This window comes from Hipposideros armiger, unplaced genomic scaffold (genome assembly GCF_001890085.2).
Source record: "Hipposideros armiger isolate ML-2016 unplaced genomic scaffold, ASM189008v1 scaffold_190, whole genome shotgun sequence".
NCBI classification, from domain to species: Eukaryota; Metazoa; Chordata; class Mammalia; order Chiroptera; family Hipposideridae; genus Hipposideros; species Hipposideros armiger.
Window position 1 is genome coordinate 1,395,968 of NW_017731540.1, and position 19,205 is coordinate 1,415,172.

Consider the following 19,205-nt stretch of genomic DNA (forward strand, 5'->3'; position numbering starts at 1 on the left):
GGAACTCAGAGGGAAGGTGGAGCGATTCACGCAAACCTGTGACTCTTCAGCATGTGAGAGATGGTGTTGAAACCACATGAAGGAGCTCATCTAGGGTGTGAGTATATGTGTGGAAGGAAAGAACAAAGACTGATCCTGGAGTTGATTTAACAGTTAGAGGTCTTGTAGAGGAGAGCAATCCAGCAATGGAAATTGAGAAAGGACAGCCAGTGAGGTAGGTGGAAAACTGAGATACTGTTGTGTCCCAGCAGCCAAGGAAAGCACTTTAAGAAAGTGAGAGTTACCAGCTGGGCCAAATGTTGTTAAGTCAAGTCAGATGACTGACAACTAGCAATCTTACCCAGCAGTACAGAGGTTCCTAGAGACCTTAAAAGAGCAATTTAAGTTGGCACATGGCATGTGGTAAGAACAAAAAGCCTGACTGGAGATGGTTAAAGAAAGAAAGGGAAGTGAGAGAGTGGAAGCAATGAGTATAGAAACCTCCACCAGCATAGCTTGCCTAAGCGAATGACACCTTAAGGAAACTGCATTATTATGATCTTCCGTAAACCCCCTTGGGGTATCATCAATTTGTTAATCTTGAATTTGCATTTTGATGATGTTCAGAACAAGGGTTAAAATGCAACACCCACGACACTCTTCGCAAGTTCAGGGACAGGGCAGCCACCTCCATAGTCCTAACTCTGAAGCAAGGGTTTTAATGGAACTGTGAGTTCTATAGAGGGAGAATGAAACATAGGAGTTGAGAGTGTTTTCTTTTCATTCTCCTGCTAATTGAACTGGGATCAAAATGGATTCAAGGCAGAAGGATGCATGGGTAATTTAAATAAAAAGCAAGATTAGAATAGGCTTCCCTCCACTCCCAACAGAGATGTAATTCCATTCAGTTAGTCTGAAGAAAAAGAACATAAAATTATCAAGTACATGAAAATGCATAGTCAAATAATACATACAAATTGTTAGTAGAAACCTGCAAATAATTTTTAAATACGTTGTGACGATATTTGGCATTACCACACAGGGTTTTCTGAACAGTCACTGATAATTGGATTTTCCTCAATCCCCATGTCCAATTTCAGTGTAATATGTGGTCTCCTGCCAGCCTACGGTCCAAAGATTATCTTTCTGCAATCTTATGGAATGTAAGCAGTAACATAGAGAACTCGGGGCCAATGAACTGGAACCATGAGCTCTTCACTAACAAGGGTGAATTATTATCACATCTCTCCTGGTGATTAGATTATTCCTTATCATTGTGTTTTATAGCTTTCTAGTTAGTCTTCTCAACACAATTTATTCACAATAATAGTGTTTTTTATTATTGCTGTTTTATAGTTCCTATAGCAGTAAAATTTATTCTCAACTCTCTTATTACAATATTCAACTGCTAATAGAATTCTTGTTTTTATTTGATTGTGTTTTAAAGCCATAACAATAAAATTTACTCCCAAAAATATTACTGCAAGTTTTATGTTCTCTAAACTACTTGAGAGAATGCCTTGCAAACACATGTGTTTCTTTAAGCCCCATGAGAGGCTTGCCAAAATGTAAACATTGTCCTAAAGAAAAAAAAAAAGTAGGGGGGAATTGGTTCCCATAATGGTGAGGACCATGTTCTTTGATAGAGTCAGTAGTGGCATGAAAAAAATAAAACGGCCTTACAGACTGCTGATTTAGAGGAAGATTAAATTCTAACTGGCAGGAATATTTGTTTGAAAAATCAACCTCTTTTAATTACCTGCCAAGTCCTAGAAAATTCCACCATCTTTATCGTCCAAAATAATGTGCTCTCAAAATGATGCCCATGATTTTTCATGGCTGGCTGCCATATTAGTTGGAGAGAGGTTACTATGAAATATTATTACCCAAGGCCAGGGTCATTTGGGAGGTAAACAGTTTGTGACTTCACAATCAGAAGGCATACAGCCAAGTCAGCTCACCAAGTCTGTTGCTCCTTAGTTGTTCTCATTAACCCTGAACCTCAGGACATTGCAGTGAACCTCATCACTTGCCATGTACCTTTTATACTTGGAACACTGAGTCAAAGAGCTAGCACATGGATTATAGTCCTTCCAGAGCAGCAAAGTACCTGCAGGACTCAAGGAAGAGGTGTGTCAGGCTGGCGGAAATTAGGGTGTGGTTAGGACATGATCTCAGATGTATGATAGGTTGATTTATGATCACAGCAGGGATGGAAGCAGATTGAGTAGAGGTAATAGGCTGGTTGTCACTCAGAGGTTACGGCCTTAGTAGCAGAAGAGGCAAAATCTGCATTTGATTTCTGAGACAGCACCAAGGATGGGTTCTTGTTCTGACAGTTGCTACCATCGAAAACAAATGAGGGGATGCGTGGAGGCACGGATGCATGCACGAATCTCATGTTCCTGTCAGATGGCATAAATCCATTGGTTAGATCTAGCCTCTCACATATACAGTGAGGCACTTAGCTTTCTGTGACCATCTGCTTCCTTTGCTCAGCTGTGGCAGCTCTGGAAGAGCCCCCACTGAGTTCTCCTTTCAAGAAAGAAACTGATGTCAATCTCTGGCTATGGGTGCCCTCAGAACCTGACTCAGTACTCAAGCTGAGACTAAGCGTTGCCTGGACATCCTCCAATGACTGAGCACAGAATTGGTTGAGTACAAGGGCTCACCATTGTAGCTATTCAGGATTCTTCCATGAGCACTCTTCTTGGACTGCACCGCAGACTGAGGCTCTTTCTACCCAGCCTTTCCTTCTTCCCCATCTCTTTAACAGGTGTCAGGCCAGTATCAGTGTCTGAAGGTTGGCTCTTCTTGCATTTTCCTTCTTCCTCTCCCTTTTATCTTCCACAAAGACTAACCCCTATAAATCTCTCCCACTTTCAACTCCATCTTGGCGTCTGCTTCTCAGATGATCCAGCCAAAGCACCAACCAGACTCCAGGACAAATGAAGATAAATGAATATGATTAGCCTTGAGTTATAAGGATCTTTCTGGACTTTGAGGACAATTAGATACAAAAACAAAACTGAACTTTGGAAAAACGGGAACAATCCCACATGGCAAAGTTTTATCAGGCATCCAAAACACAGCCAGCAAACTGTAGAAAATAGCACACCATACTATTGGGTTGCCTGAAAAGTCATCATGTATTTTGTCTGTTTTTTCAAAGGTTGTTTATTTATATAAAGAACAAATATCAATCAATAATACATTGCCCATTTTGTTCAATAACCTTTTGCCATCTTTCAGTGAGCTTCATAATTCCTCATTCATAGAAAGATCTGTCTTTATTTGTGAAAAACTGAACAAGGTGCTGATTTACAGCCTCATCTGAATTGAAAGTTATATCATGCAAGGAGTTTTTAAGACAGCGAAACAAGTGGAAGTCTAACAACGCAAGGTCAGGTGAGTATGGTGGGTGTGACAACACATCCCATCCAAGCTCCAATCATTTTTATCGGGTGATCAAACTTGTGTGTGGTCTCGCATTGTTGCGATGGAATACAACTACTTTATGATTAACAAGCTCTGGACGTTTCTGGATGATGGATTCATTCAAACTGTCCAATTGCTGACAGTACACATTCATGATTGTTCGGTTCCTTGGTAGGAGCTCAAAAAACATGACACCTTTAAAATCCCACCACACTGACAGGATAACCTTCCTCTGATGAATGTCTGCTTTCAATGTCGTTTGAAGCGAATCATCACATCGGGACCAAGACTGTTTGCACACCACATTGTTGTAAACAATTCACTTTTCATTACAAGTTATCAGTCACTTCAAAATAGGATTGTTTTTCTCACATTTAATGAGCATATTGCAGATGTTTATACGTGCCATCAAATGAACTTCTTTGAGTTCTTGCGGAACCCAAATATCGAGCTTGCTTACGTATCCCAGCTTCTTCAGGTGGTCACGAATGCTTGAATGATGGATGTTCAATGTTCCTGCAATCTCTCCTGTCATGTAATGTGAGTTTGGCTTGATCAATGCCTTTATTTTGTCATCCTCAACCTTGGTGGGCCTCCCTGACTGAGGAGCGTGGTTGAGATCAAAATCACCAGCACAGAATTTTGTGAACCATCGTTGGCACTGATGTTCTTGTGGAGCATTGTCACCATAAACCTTATGCAACTTTTCACAAGCTTGAGGTGCGTTCTTCCCTTTATGGAAGTAAAACAGTAAAATATGGCAAAAATGCGGTTTGGTCCTTTCATCTTCAACTTGTAAAATCTCCAAAACTCAATGAAATCATTCAATTTTTTTTTAGAATGAAGCTAGAACTGTCAGCTGTCACATAACATAGCAATAACATAGATGTGAATGACTCCAGTACTTCCAAAAATGAACTAGTGCCATGTGTTACAAACATGCATCATGACTTTTCTGACAACCCAATAGTTGCCTTTTTTTTTTTTTTTTAGTGTTTTCCATCTCGCTGCTTGCTTGCTCTGTCTAATGTGTTCATAGTACTGTGTAGCAGGGTCAACAGGATTTTTGTGGCGATGATACACTTTGCTCTTTCTTTTTTGTGCTAAAGTATCTTTTATTTAAATTATCAAAGGAAGGAAGAAGAACAGGGAAGAAATACATGTTCTCAAGGGCCAGGAGTGCAGATGAGAAGGTAAGGAGGCTGAAGAAGTACCAGAGAGGAGCTTGGATTTCTTCCACAATCCTCAGTGACCTGCCTGGGGGTGGAAGTCGGGGAGATAGGCATAGAACCAAGGTGTGGGAGGGCAATTAGCTTGGGAATTAGCCCTTTGGATAGTTTCCATCTCTTTCCCAGTTGGATAATATCTCATTCGGCATCAGCCACCATCTAGTTTTCAAAGAGAACACTTCTGATTCATTACCCTGGAAAACTTGATAAAGAGGGTTATCATTTGGGAGCTCTGCTTCTATCTATCTCTCAAAGGTATTTAAAAGGAAAGCAAAAAATAGGGAAACAACCTAACTATCCATCAACAGATGAATGGATAAAGAAAATGGTCCAAAGATACAAACTTCCAGTTAGAAGACAACAAAGTTCTGGGGATCTTATGACAGCATGGTGATTATAGTTAATAATACCGAATTTTATACTTTGCTAAGAGTGGATCTTAAATGTTCTCACCACAAAAAAGAAATGCTAATTATGTGATGTGATGGAGGTGTTAACTAGCTATGGTGATAATCATCTTGCAACATATAAATGTATCAAATCAACAGGGTGTTCACCTTAAACTTACACAATGTTATATGTCAATTATATCTTGATAAAACTGGAAAAAATAGTGCTGGCCAAGTGGAATGTTGTTTAAGAGTTGGCTTGGGAAGCCAGCTCTGAGCATCAGTGCCCCAGTTCAGATCCCACATGAGGGCCAGTGACACTGTGCCCTCTACAGCTAAGATGGTGAACAACAGCTCTACCTGGAGCTGGGCTGCCGTGAGTCGTCAGCGACAGCGTAGGCTGCAGTGGGGCTGGCTGGCAGAGGGCGTGAGCTTTCCTGAGCTGCCATGAGTGGCCATCCAAAGGCTGGTGAGTGACTGCCTCACCCGGGAAGAGCGCAATGCTAATACCAACATGGACCAGTGAAGCAACTCCTCCACAATTGGACTGAAGAACAAAAGGACAGCAACTTGTCTGTTCCCTTTCCCTGATTCCCCAACGCTGTTCCCCTCCCCCAACTCCCCAATAAAATCTTAAAAAAAAAAAAGAAAACTAGAAAAAATAGATAAAGGGAACACAATACAATTAGCACAGGATTCCTTCCCTGGATTTTGCCCCAGGTGCATTACCCTATACCTTCTAATTTCTGTATACTATATTTAGCAAGATCATTACAGATTATTACATTCATTGTCAGAAGCTCAGTGCAACAATAGATGGGCCAAGTGCAGAGCACTGGCTTAGAAATCTGAAGCCTTGGGCTCTAATTCTGATTCCGCCGTTTATCAGCCGTGTGATTTGGGGCAAGCCTCACCTGTCTTCCTTCATAAACAATTAAACCAGCCTGGCCTCCCACTCAGAGTTGTGGAGCATAGTAAATGAAATCACGTATGTGAAATCCCTCTGAAGATTATAAAAACCATCAAATACTATATGGTGTAATTATCATTGACACTAATAACAAGTATCTATAACTAGATTACAGTTCCACACAGGAGTGCTCCGATATGATAACCACACTATATAGAACAGAAAAACAAGTCTCAGACAGAAAGATGTGGAACTGTCTTTTCTCTTTTACCATGACATTTTTTAATGTAGAGTTCACAAGAGGATTTTCCTAAAGGTGGGGTAGAGGGTGGAGGGGTTCTTAGCTTTATATATACTAGAAAAACAGATTTTTGAAATGCATATCTGAAATGTAGCATCTGTTAAAAATAAGCTATATCTTAGCTACTAAAATCAACTGTATATAATCTTAGCTTTCTGTTTATAAAATGAGAACATTTTCTAGCATAATTGACTCCTTATACAAAATATCCCTGATTTAATGTATTCCTGTATTCTTATTTTTGTGAATTTCCCTATATCTCTAAAATAACTTCCATAAAAGGATAGCAGTGAGACTTCTACTTTATCTCATAAATTGGGATTAGTTTTATACACATAAAAGCAATTGCTACTAACGGGGTTTAATAAACCCAAATACATTCAAAAAGTTCAATTCCACACTTGTACACTGAGATCACCAAAATTTCACAAGACTCCTGCTTGTTATTTCGGTACATGGAAATAATATTGTCAGTGAAGGGTGGATCTTCCTTACCCTAGCTTTCCTGTGTTCTGCTTGCTTATATTAGCATTTCCTTAATGCCCTAGAAGGATGCCATGCTACTCTGATGGGAGGTCTTTTAAAATGTGAAGCACACAGAATTATAAAGAAAGCTTATAAAGTTGTTACTATGTCCAAACACTGTGCTTTAATGCACACAATCTTTATGTAGTAGGATTAATTATTGACCCCAATTACTGAAAAGGAAACTGAGTCACAGAAGTTTTCATTGACCATACTAAAACCTAAAATCAAAAATCGAAATGTGGGCTGGGCGTCAGCAGCATCAACCTGGCTCAGACACCATCAGTATGGCAAAATCCCAGACCCCTTGCCCCCAACCCCACCTCCCAGACTCTCCATTTTAACAAGACCCCCAGGGGAATCACGTTTTGTGATCTTTGTATTCCTTCGTTTACTGTGGGTTGTATTTGCTTCTCTTAGCCTTTCCTTAATACCCTAGAGTAATGCCACGTTACTACTGCCCTTGTCCTTCTCTCAGCCCGGAGCCTTCCTCTCAGAGATGGTCCAGTAGCCAGTTCTCATTCAGTCCATCAGAATGATGGTCGAAACTTTGTTTTGACCATCATATTTATTCCCAGTCAATAGAACAGAGCCTGGCACACAGGAAGACTTTATTAAATATATGGTTTGTGAGTGAATTCTATATTCATAATTAAACAATATAATAACAACATTAAAAACTATCCACAAACCACCCACCCCAACCAAACTTTTTCTTATTCTCTTAGCAGCAAGTCACAGAAGGCCCTCTAGGCAAACCACTTAGTCTCTCTGAGCCTTTGTGTTTTCATCTGTAAAACAAGAATGAAAATACCTGTCTTGTGGGGATTTTATGAGCATTAAATTAAATCAAAGAGCACATGTACATTGCGTAGCACAGTAATTCAATAGCTTGGTTTCATTTTAGAATCATCAGGGGAGTTTCCCTCCACCTCACTCCCCGTAGCAATTACATTACAATTTCTCACCATGGGGCCCAGGCATCAGCATTTTTACATTTCCACAGGTGATTCTAATGGGTAGTCAGATTTGAGAAACTCTAGTGCCTATTGCCTTCTATGTTGGGGATGCCAAATAAAATTGAGACTTGATCGTTACTTTTCCTATCCAAACCTTGTCAAATAGCAAATCTCTCGGAACAGGCCATGCTGCTATCCACCAGGTCTTAGCTCAGATTGTGTCTTACCCTTCAAACAAGTTCTGTCTTCATCTCCTCTGTGCTGTCTGAAGTCCTACTCTGAAATTATACCTTTTCTCTGAAACTACTCCAACCTGATCTCTTGCTCCTCTCTAATCCAATGGCAACCTGAAGTCACTACTATAAAATCCTACTTGCCCATTCTTTCATTTTTAATTTGCAACCATTTCATGTGTGTCAAATTGGCAGATCTCTCATGCCTCCAGCCCAGTCCTGGGAACATCCTAAACTGAACATTGAAAAAAATAAATTTAAAAAAAACATAAAATCAAGACTTTTATATAAAATGAATATAGATCAAATATTTTATTGCATGCATTAGTTAATGAGAGATCCAATAAAATGTTACAGCCAATTCAAAGAAGTCAAAGAAATGCAGATATATAGGAAACAAGGAATGTTGAAATGAGTTTACAAAAAGATGCAAAATTAGTCACTTGTATTCCACCGAACACTATTTATTTGCATTTTTATGGACAAGAATCATTTGGATTATTATTCATTCTCTACAATGTACAGAGTTGTGAAATAAATCTGAGACAATGAAAGAGAGGTAACCATAGGCAGTGCTTTAGATAGTGTCTGGTCTTTCCATTATAGGTGACTCAAAATCTTTGTGGTTCATTATATAACTTTTCACAATTTTTCCTGACAGCACTTAGACTTTTTATGGTCTACTGGCTGTTGGGACAGAAGGAAAGGTTAGATGAAAACCAAGTAAGAATCTTTGCTTAGTGTGGAATTTGAGTAAGATTAATTTAGCTAATAGCATTTTCAAATAACTGCAGTCAAGGTGAAGACTACGTCCAATCTTTATCTGAGGTATCTCAGATTTCTGAGATGTCTGTACAAATTTTACTGAGAAGGAGGTCAAACTTCCAATGTTGTTTGGAAAGTTTTTATCATCAAGCTGGCTGAGGTGGGAAGGAGAGGGAATGTGTACTAATAAGTTCATGTAAGTCTGTGAAAGAGAAGAAATCTTAGAGAAGAAATTCTAACGTTCTAATAGAATGTTCTTTAAGTACTTGCTTATAGAATACCTGATTTCAATTTCCCGTCGACCCTGAATGGAAGTGACTTTTATCCCTGTTTTTCCCGTGAAGACATTGAAGTTCAGATGGGATGGGAGTTGCCCAGCGAAGGGAAGGGATTTGAACCAGGCCCATCTTTGCCAAAACCCATACTCTTTCCCATAGTTTAAGGCTGCAGACCAAGGTAGTTTATGTATCTATTATTTCCAGGAATCTCCAAAACTTGCTTCTTTCTGAAATTGTAGTTTTATTCTAAAAAGGAAAAATTGCTCATTACTCAGTGTGGTCTAGACTTATTCTAGGAGCTTCAGCAGCAACTTGAAATTTTATTTTTGGTCACCCATTTCACTAATATTTTACAAATTGCTTTCAAAATATCTGAATGTTTCCCAGATCTACCTCTAACTTCTTCCATTGCTTATTAAGCTAACATATTTGAAATGTAATCATTTCCACAGCCATTTTGCAATTTGTAAAGTACCAAAAATTTCGTACATGGTGGATCATGCTAATGTTGAGCATGTAGATTGAACATTTGTATGTTGCCTTATTTTTAAAAACCTGATTAGCAGACCAAGTATAATTACATGGTGCAGGGAGAACAGCCTCATGGCCTTTTTTGGGGAGCACATGTGATTGAACCCTTTCACTGATGAATAAGTGACTTCTTTCATAACACTGCTCTTAAACTTGAGAGTTACTTCTAAGTCTTATAAACCAAGTACCCAAGCCAGAGTAAAAACTCCAATCTCACTTGTGAACTTTGTTCATGTGTTTTCCTTAGTAGCAAGGGTGTATTCGCCTTGTTTTGCACTTTGCATCTTCACATCAGCCGCACTTTCTTGCTGTACTCAGTAGATAGCAGGATCTTTTCATGTTGATATAGTGCAGCCCACTTAGTTTCCTGCAATGTAACATCGGATTGGGGAAACCTAGCTGGGATACATGGAGTTTTAAAATGGATAATGGTAACATAAATATAGCCTGTTGGTTGCTAAAAATTTATATAGATTTTATCACTAGCGTGTCTACAACCCATTTAGTCAACTTTACTCATTCTAAAGTGTTATCACTTTTGATCAATATACAACTACTTGGGGTGTATTTCTTTAGGATCGCCAAAGTAGATAAATAGTTCTACAATTATTTGCTGGAAAATTGAACTAAAATGTAAGTTACTCTTACAATAGTCTCATAATTTATCTACCTGCAGCCACTCTTTGTCCCCTCCAATCTGTTCTCTACCCTGACCCTACGGGACACTTTCCAAATCCCAACTTTGGTAATATTTTTCCTTGACTTCCCATTGCAGTAAGAGTTAAGACAATCTCCTTGTCGTTCTTTATAGGGACAAGGGGATTTGACACTTTCATATAATCCTACCCTGGTCTAGACAATGATTACCATCCCTTTCATATCTCAACTCATTCCTTTCTCAGGGAGAATTTCCCTGGGCTCCCCTCTACTCCTAATAGGGTTATATCTTCCTATTACATGCTCTCCTGCTAGCACTAATCAAGAGTCCTTTATAGCACTATTAAGGCTCAAATTTTATATTTATTGGTGTGATGATTTGGTTATTGTTCATTTCTGCCCTTAGACATAGCTCCATGACAGCAGGGGTCTGTTTCTTTCTGTTCATCACTGGATTTCCAGTGTCAGCACAGTGTCAGGCCCAGAAGGAGTACGCCACAATTATTGAATTAATAACTGTATGAACAGTTACCAATTATACACGAATGTAGCCATTTCCTCTTTGTCCCTATGGTTTTATCTGTTCCTTTGCTAGGTTGTTTTGTTTGGGCACTTTTGTTTTTCTGGTTTTACAAGATTACGTCATAGAAAAGGAAAAAGGAGGCATGGGCTGAGCAGGGACCAGGAGCTTGACAGGGTCGTTTCACATGATCTCATTTAATCCTCACAATCTGTGAGGTATCTGTTATTTTTCTGATTTTATGGAGATGAAACTGAGGCCCAGTTATTATACAGAGTTATAGAAATAAGAGCCGAGTTTGAACCCAGATTTGCCTTTCACTGCTGGGCTTGTCATTGGAGACCTCGCTCAGTTATCTGGCTGGGAAGTCATCTATTGTATGATCTTAGCAAGGCTTTGGGCCTCAGTTTCACCCTCCAAAGAATGAAGGCTAGAAGCCAACATTAATGTGCATTTCTTTAATCTCCGGTACTGATATAAAGTTTCCCTGTGATGATCTACTATTCTTTGTGGTCAAGCTGTCAGTGTCCTTTGCCAATTATTGATGCAGGGTAAAAATGGCGACAGATCTGCCCCTTCCCCGATTCCACATGCTTCGGTAGCCTTTCCACATGGACTCTGAGACTGACCATGCGTCTCTTTTGGCTCATGCAACAGTAGCCAATGTGATGCAAGCAGAGAATAAAAGGCATTTTTGTCTTGGGGTTTGCTCTCTGACTACACTTGGAACCTTTCTGCCACACAGAAAGAAACCATGACAAGACTTTCAGATGGTGAGAGCAGGTGCCTCCAGGGCTCCAGCCAACATCTAGCCACCCTTAGAGGCAGAACCACCTAACTGACCCCAGATGCCTGAGTAAGCTGACAAAGACCGGCAGAAGTCTCCCTCATTGAACTAGTCCAAATTGCCAATCCACGGACTCATGTGCTAGATAAATGTTTATCATTTTAAGCCATTATGTTTTGAATATATATATATATATATATTTAATTTCTTTATATATATGTAATTTCTTTCTTTTTAACAGTAAGTTTCTATTATGTGTTGATCCTATAATTGTCTCATTCTGAGAGAAATGTAATATTTCTTAGATTTATTCTATTAAATGATGTAAAATATGTAACTTAACAGACACATATCTCCTCTTCATAGGTGGGAGAAATACACTTTTTGTCTTCTCATTTTGACACCGTTTAACTCACAAATTAATTTGGAATTTAATAAAATTTAGGACTGAAGCATAGATTTAAATTACTTTTCTCCACATTAATATCCAATTGTGACATTCTTTATCATTTAATAACTCCTTTCTCAACTGTTCTACTGCTTCTTGATTTCCAGGTATTAATTTCATATAATGTTATTAGTCATAGTCTCTGGAATTGCTATGGCATTCTATGAACTAAGTTTTCTTTCTATAATTTAATGCTATATTTTTATTAAAAATTTATCATTCACTAATATAAAAGATATAGTAATATGAAATTTATATAGTTTATTTATTTATAATGTTATAATTAATGAAAACTTTTTATGTGCCACAGACAGCAGTTTCTTTCTCTCTGCTGTGTTTTCATTGTATTTTCATTATATCTCCCTATGGCTCCTCCACAATTCTGCTTTTTCTTGTAGTTATTTGTGTCATTTTTATTCTTCTCTACTGGACTGTAAACTCCTCGAGAGCAGGAATAGTATGTATTTTCCTTTTGTTCAGTGTTTTCCACAGAATAGATAGATGTTCAGTACCTATTTGTTACAGGGATGCGAGTAATCTCAGCAGCCGTGAGTTCTTAGTGAATCTTCCTGAACCTGTGAGTTTTCCTTGCTCATAAAGTTCCCGTATCTACACAAATCTCTTGATGCTCTGCCTGGTATTATCTGAACAGAATATCTGCAAAACAGAAAGACGAACTCTTCAGTAACAAAAAAGACCATTAAAAGAAGCATGTAAATATAACTGATTGGGATGTTAATGGAAATAGGTTCTAATTATTAGCAAAATAAATGAATGCAAGATCTGGAGACTGTGTTCAGGTCAACACCAGCCTGGGACAATACTCCCATGTGCCAGTCCCAGGGCCAGCAAAGATGACTTGGGTATGGTTCCTGTTTTCAAAACAAGATAATCAGAGTAACCCAAACCGACAGTTACAAAGTTTAACCACATGATTGTGCAAATCTCATTTCAATTACTTTAAAGAAAAATTATCTGTAAGAATTTAATGCCAATGTTGTCATTTAAAAACTCAAGTTCTAATGTTTGTACCCTTCCCCCACTCACAAATCTATTTTTCAAATAGAATCTATTTGCTGTTTAAGCTTTTCCCCACTCCTTATCCTCAATGTTGGGAGGTTCCTGCTGGATTCTGAGGAATGCACCAAGAAGAAAAATTTAAAAGCCAGGAGCACACTTGGACCTGCCAAGGTCATGTCCTAGACCTGTGTCAACCTTAAATGCTTCCCATAAGCACTCCTCTCCCATTGCCTCACCCCAGACCTTTTCCTCATCTTGGCATTCACCACTTCTCAAATCCTATCCAACCCCTCCCTAATGGAGCATTGTGTCAACAAGTCTCTTGTCAGCACCCTTAATATCTTCACCACATGCAAACCTTCTAATCACTCTGTATCATTTATTCCATCTACCTTTTTCCTTTCTCTACCCTGGCTTCTGAGAGCTATGGGAGAAATCTCTCAACTGCTGTATTGCTGATGCTTATTCAGCTGGTATTTATTGAGCATCCTCTATGCACTAAAAATAGTAAAAGAAACTAGACTAGCTTCAGAAGACTATAACAGTGAAAAAAAGGCAGGGTCTACTTTTTCTCAGAGCCCAACATTTGGTGGGGCAGGAAGCCCAACAATTACATCATAGTGTGGTTAACAATATCAGGAGGGAAAGACAGAGTGCCATGGAAGCCCACAGGATGGCACCTAACCCAGAGACTTAGAGGGTCAGGGAAGGCTATGCCACTTCAAATTCGTGGTCTTCAACTGAAGTGGCGCCTTTGGCACCACTCAGCCATTGTTTTTAGTTGTCTAGTTGACCAAAATTCACCTGCATGAATGGTGAAGCCCTCGTGGGTCTCCTCAAAACACTCAGTCCACTCTTGTTTTACTCACCTTTTAGCAGATGAGACAGCCTCTGACTACATGGTGGAAGTCCATTCTATCATCGCTAATCCTTTTTCATCTCAACTCTGCCCCTCCTGACTCAGTAGAAAAGGTGCCCTTCTTTTATCCTGCTTCTCCACCACTACCCCGCCAGCACACCTGGACCCATGCCTTGGGAAATTGATTTATTTCCTGCCTCACTTATATTTTATTATACTCAAGCTCTTTCTCTTAATTAATCAACCCACAGGTAATAAACATATGCAAGCCTTTCTTACACACACACACACACACACACACACGCGCGCGCACACACACACTTTAAATAAATTTTAAAACGAAGCAACCCAAATGCTCTTATGTTTCACCATCCTCCAGATTAAATCTAAATTGTACCAGGTAAAAAAGACCCACCAGTTTACAAATGTTTTCCAGATGTTGCACTATTATGTTGTACACCTGACATTTATATAATGTTATTAACCAATGTTACCCCAATGAAATTAATAAAAATTTTAAAAATAAAAAGACGTAAGAAAAAATGAACTCTCCAAATAAAAGACACTGCACATTTGAAAAAAAGACCACAAGTTTACCAAAGTTAAATTTAGTCTATTCAAGATGAGATAAACAGCAATTTCCTCAGATGATGATTATATCTTCAAAGAATCACACGTCTGCTAAAATCAGTATTGCAAAAGTCAGGGATAGCTTTATCCTAAAGAGTAAGAAACTTAATAGAAAAGATCCAAGGCTACATTTATTTTGAAGAGTAGTGCTAAAAAGGGTATTCCCTATTGCTTTCTTTTGTTTTGTTTTTATTTATCTCAGGAGGCAAAGTGCTTATTGTTGTTTTGTTGGTTTGCTTTTTCACTATGGTATAAGATGCCAAAGTCATTTGGTAGCAAGACAAGGGACCACTTTTGGTTTCTCAAAATTAGACCCCATCCCAATCCCATAGATTCTTGGGAAGAATATCAAGGTTGTTCTTTCTTTATTAAACCATATTGTCTTACTCTTGATGCATAAAACCCTCCTGAATAGTCACTAAGAGATCAGAAAAAAAGTATGATAAATCCTATTTTCATTATAGTAGCGTACTAATAGCTTCTTTTTGTGATTTTCTACCAGAAAAAATACTGTCCTCCATTAAGGGACATTTAGAGATGTATAGGAACATTTTTTGCTTGTCATAGTGACTGAGAGTCACTACTAGTGTTTCATAATTGGGGACCAGAGGCACTAAATATCCTGCAATGTAAGGGATAATCCTGTATAATGAAGGATTTCTCCAACAAATGTCTGTAGCACCTTGCATTAGTCAGTGAGGGCTGCCATAACAAAATACTGTAGATAGGGTGGCTTAAAAAACAGGAATTTATTTTCTTATAGTTCTGGGAGCTGGAAGTCTGAGATCAGGGTGCATGGTGGGTTCTGGTAAGAGCCCTTTACCTGGCTTGCAGAAAGCTACCTGTTTGCTGTGTCCTAGAGAGAGAGAGAGAGAGAGAGAGAGAGAGAGAGAGAGAGAGAGAGAGAGAACACGTGCGCTCTCTAGTGTTTTTTCTTATAAGAACACTAATTCTATCAGATTTGGGCCCCATCCTTATGACCTCATTTAACCTTAAGAACTTCCTTCAACAAATACAATCACATTGGTAGTTAGGGCTTCAACATATAATTTGGGGGGTGCAAACTTTAGATCATTGCACACCCCTATTGAGAACAGTAAATTTTAGTCTTATCCAACTTAGGGTTATACCAAGACATTAAAACTAACACATTCCTTTAGGTTGAAAGGAAAAGTATGCCTACAAGATAAATCTAAACTGATGATAGTGTTTAAACTCTTTATATCCTGGCCCCAAGCTGTTTTTCTAACCTCACTTCTGGCATTGTCCCAAAGTACTCACTATTTCCTAAATTCCATTCTCACTTTTACACCCCTGCCTTTGCCCATATTACTCTCTCAGGCTGGAACGCTCTTCTCTATTCAGTCTGCCTAGGAAGTGCCTACTCATCTTTAAAAGGTTTAACCCACATGATTTCCTCTTTGCAACTTCTCACCACAACCACCACCATCAGAATTAGTTTCTTCTTTGGATTGTATTGAAATTACTTACAGCTTGTCTCTTCCAACAGAGTTTGATCTTTATGTTTCCAGCACCTAATAGTACAAAGTATATGCTCAACTAATAGTTAAAATTTAATTGATGTCTATTGTGACACCATTTATTTTTATCTACTTTTACTTTTATCAGCTCTGCCATGTATCTTTTTTTTTTGTTGGCTTCCTGTTATAGAAAATTATGATATAGCACCAGACAACCCTCATGCCTTCATTTCTTCTCTCCCTATTCTCCTGATATTGTTATATGACAGCTTTCTATAAAGTCAATATTTATTGTCGACTCTATATGAACAATGTGTGTATATAATGAATGATTATATCTCATTCCTTATTTTTTTTCTTGTATATTTTTAATCACCAAATAAATCTTCAGTCTCCTTCATAGTTGGTCCTTGTCATGAACAAGGCATGTCATGTTCCACAAAAGTCCTCCTCGGGCCGGCCGAGTGGCGTGATGTTTAAGAACTGGCTTGGGATGCCAGAGGGCCCCGGTTTGGATCCCACATATGAGGGCCAGTGACACTGCCCTCCACAGCTAAGATGCTGAACAACTGCTCAACCTGGAGCTGGGCTGCTGTGAGTCACTGGCGATGGCGTAGGCTGCAGCCGCTGTGGCAGTGGGTTGCCATGGGCTACCATATGTAGTCAGCAGCCAGCGTGAGCGGCCAGCAGCCACAGTGAGTGACGGTCCAGAAGCCGGCGACTGATCTGCCTCGCCCAGGGAAGAGCACAATGATGGTGCCAACTTGGGCCAGTGAAGCAACGTCCTCCACAACTAGACTGAAGAACAAAATGACAGCAACTTGTCTGTTCCCCTTCCCCCAATTCCCCAGCACTGTTCCCATCCCCCCAATTCCCCAATAAAAATCTTTAAAAAAAAAAGTCCTCCTCATCATCACTTCATAAGGTATAGAAATGTCTAATCACTGTGTTGTACACCTGAAACTAATATACTATGGCATGTCAACTGTAATAGAAAAATAAATTAAAAACATAAACGTCCTCATCACCAAAGTTTTTACAATGCTGGTAAATCCTCTTTCAATGCAAATTTTTACTTCCTCCAAATCTCCCATGATCTTTTGTTGAAGGATGAAATTCCCAACCACCTGTGTGTGAAACAAGGAAGCTAAATTTATTGCTTACTAAGCAGTGGAGAGCTATCTTATAAATCTCAGCCTCTCTGTACAAAGCAAAACCTGATATCATAAAAGGTTTTAGGAACCATGGTGTTCAGGACTTTCTGAAGCGCGAGTGTTTCAGGATTGGCTGCCTTTCAGCTGTGGAGTTTAGAGACGAGCTGACTGTCAGATGCAATTCCTGGAGTGATACTTATTGTCTGACCTTCACAAACATGGGCTATCACTAATTGATTAGTATGGGTTTAATACTTATTCTGTGGTTACTTATTTACTCCTTTGGACTAAGAACAAAGAACAGCCTTTTAATCATCATTTTCAAATTAGGAGGCTTTTCCAGTTAGGACATGCGTCAGAATCACCTGAAGTGCCTGGGCACATTCCCAGAATGTATTACCCAACTGGTCTGGAATGGCACCCAAGAATGTGCGTTTCTAACAAGTTCGCAGGTGACACTGTTGCTGTTGGGGCAGAAACCATGCTTTGAGAACCACTGAGTAAAGAATGGAAATAGCACACGAGGAAACAGTTATTAGAGTTGGCCAGGTTTAAGGAATTGTTTGGTGGTGGTAACCTACAATATGAACTGGGTTATACAAGGTATAGCAATTAAGTTCGCGAACTTTTCGCAATGATGTTGCTAACCTTTTTTGATATCAGAAGGATTATTCATTATGAATTTGTGCCAACTGGACAGTTAACCAAGTTTACTATTTAGAAGTGCTAAAATGGTTGCATGAAAAAGTTAGACGACCCGAACTTTTTGCCAACAATTCATAGCTTTTGCATCACGACAACGCACCAGCTCACACGGCACTGTCTATAAGGGAGTTTTTCGCTAGTAAACAAATAACTGAATTGGAACACCCTCCTACTCACCTGACCTGGCCCCCAATGATTTCTTTCTATACCGGAATCCGATAAAGGAAATATTGAAAGGAAGACATTTTGATGACATTCACGACATCAAGGGTAATATGAGGACAGCTCTGATGGTCATTCCAGAAAAACAGTTCTAAAATTGCTTTGAAGAGTGAACTAGGCCCTGGCGTCAGTGCATAGCTTCCCAAGGGTAGTACTTCAAAGGTGGCCATAGTGATATTCAGCAATGAGGTATGTAGCACTTTTCCTAGGATGAGTTCCTGAGCTTAATGGTCTTACCTTTGTAGTTAGATAGAGGAATGTTAAGACAATGGAGAGAGGCATGGGCAAGGGCAGAGGCTGACCATGGGAGTTTTCTCAGGGGCTCGTGGATGGCAGGCCTAAGAGCTATTGATGTGAAACATCTGCCAGAGCAGCATAAAAAAGACAGCTTTTCCTCTCCTCCTTCCACTCAATGCATGAATGCCTTTCACTTATAGATTGTCAATTAAACAAAGAAAGTTACTTTACTTTATTTTTTTTCTTTTTGTAAACATACAGTACCTAAATAAAATGGGATTTTAATCTCCCCTCCTTCTCAAAGTATGTCCATAAATTTTTCCATTGCTAATTAGCACATCCATTCAAGTTGCGGATACTTTATACATCTGAGCAGGCAATTTAATGCTTAAGGAAAGGAAGATCCCCAAGGGGAAAAATGTGCATCATCAGTTCCTAACACATGAAAAATACATGTTGAGAAAGCAAGGCCCATGTCCAAATGTTCAATATATTTTTTTGTCTTAAATCCATTCCAGCACAAGAAATATGGTTCCAACTAAATTGAAGATTTTTCTTCTCTTAAGAAATGTGATAGTTGACAGCTAGTGATGGTGTTTCCAGAATTCTTCTCCCAATACTTAGATGAATTGATTGCATGGAAAAGTAAAAGCAAATCTGCGCTTCCCTGGAATCATGCCCAAACTTAGCAACAGTAATATCAATAACTGTCATATGGAGGCATGTATGGAAGACAGAAAAAGAGTGCAGTAAACACAAACCCACCCAAAAGGCAGCAAAGTAGAGCACATCTAACCTTGATGGAGTATTGGAGTCAGGGTGTGAGTCTTACCAATCCATCAGCATTGCTTGGTGGCTCATGAGGGTGGTCATAAGGGATGACAGTGTCCTCACTGAAGTAATGAATGCTGCAGAACACAGCTTGCTGTCCTTTCTGTTGGCTAGAAA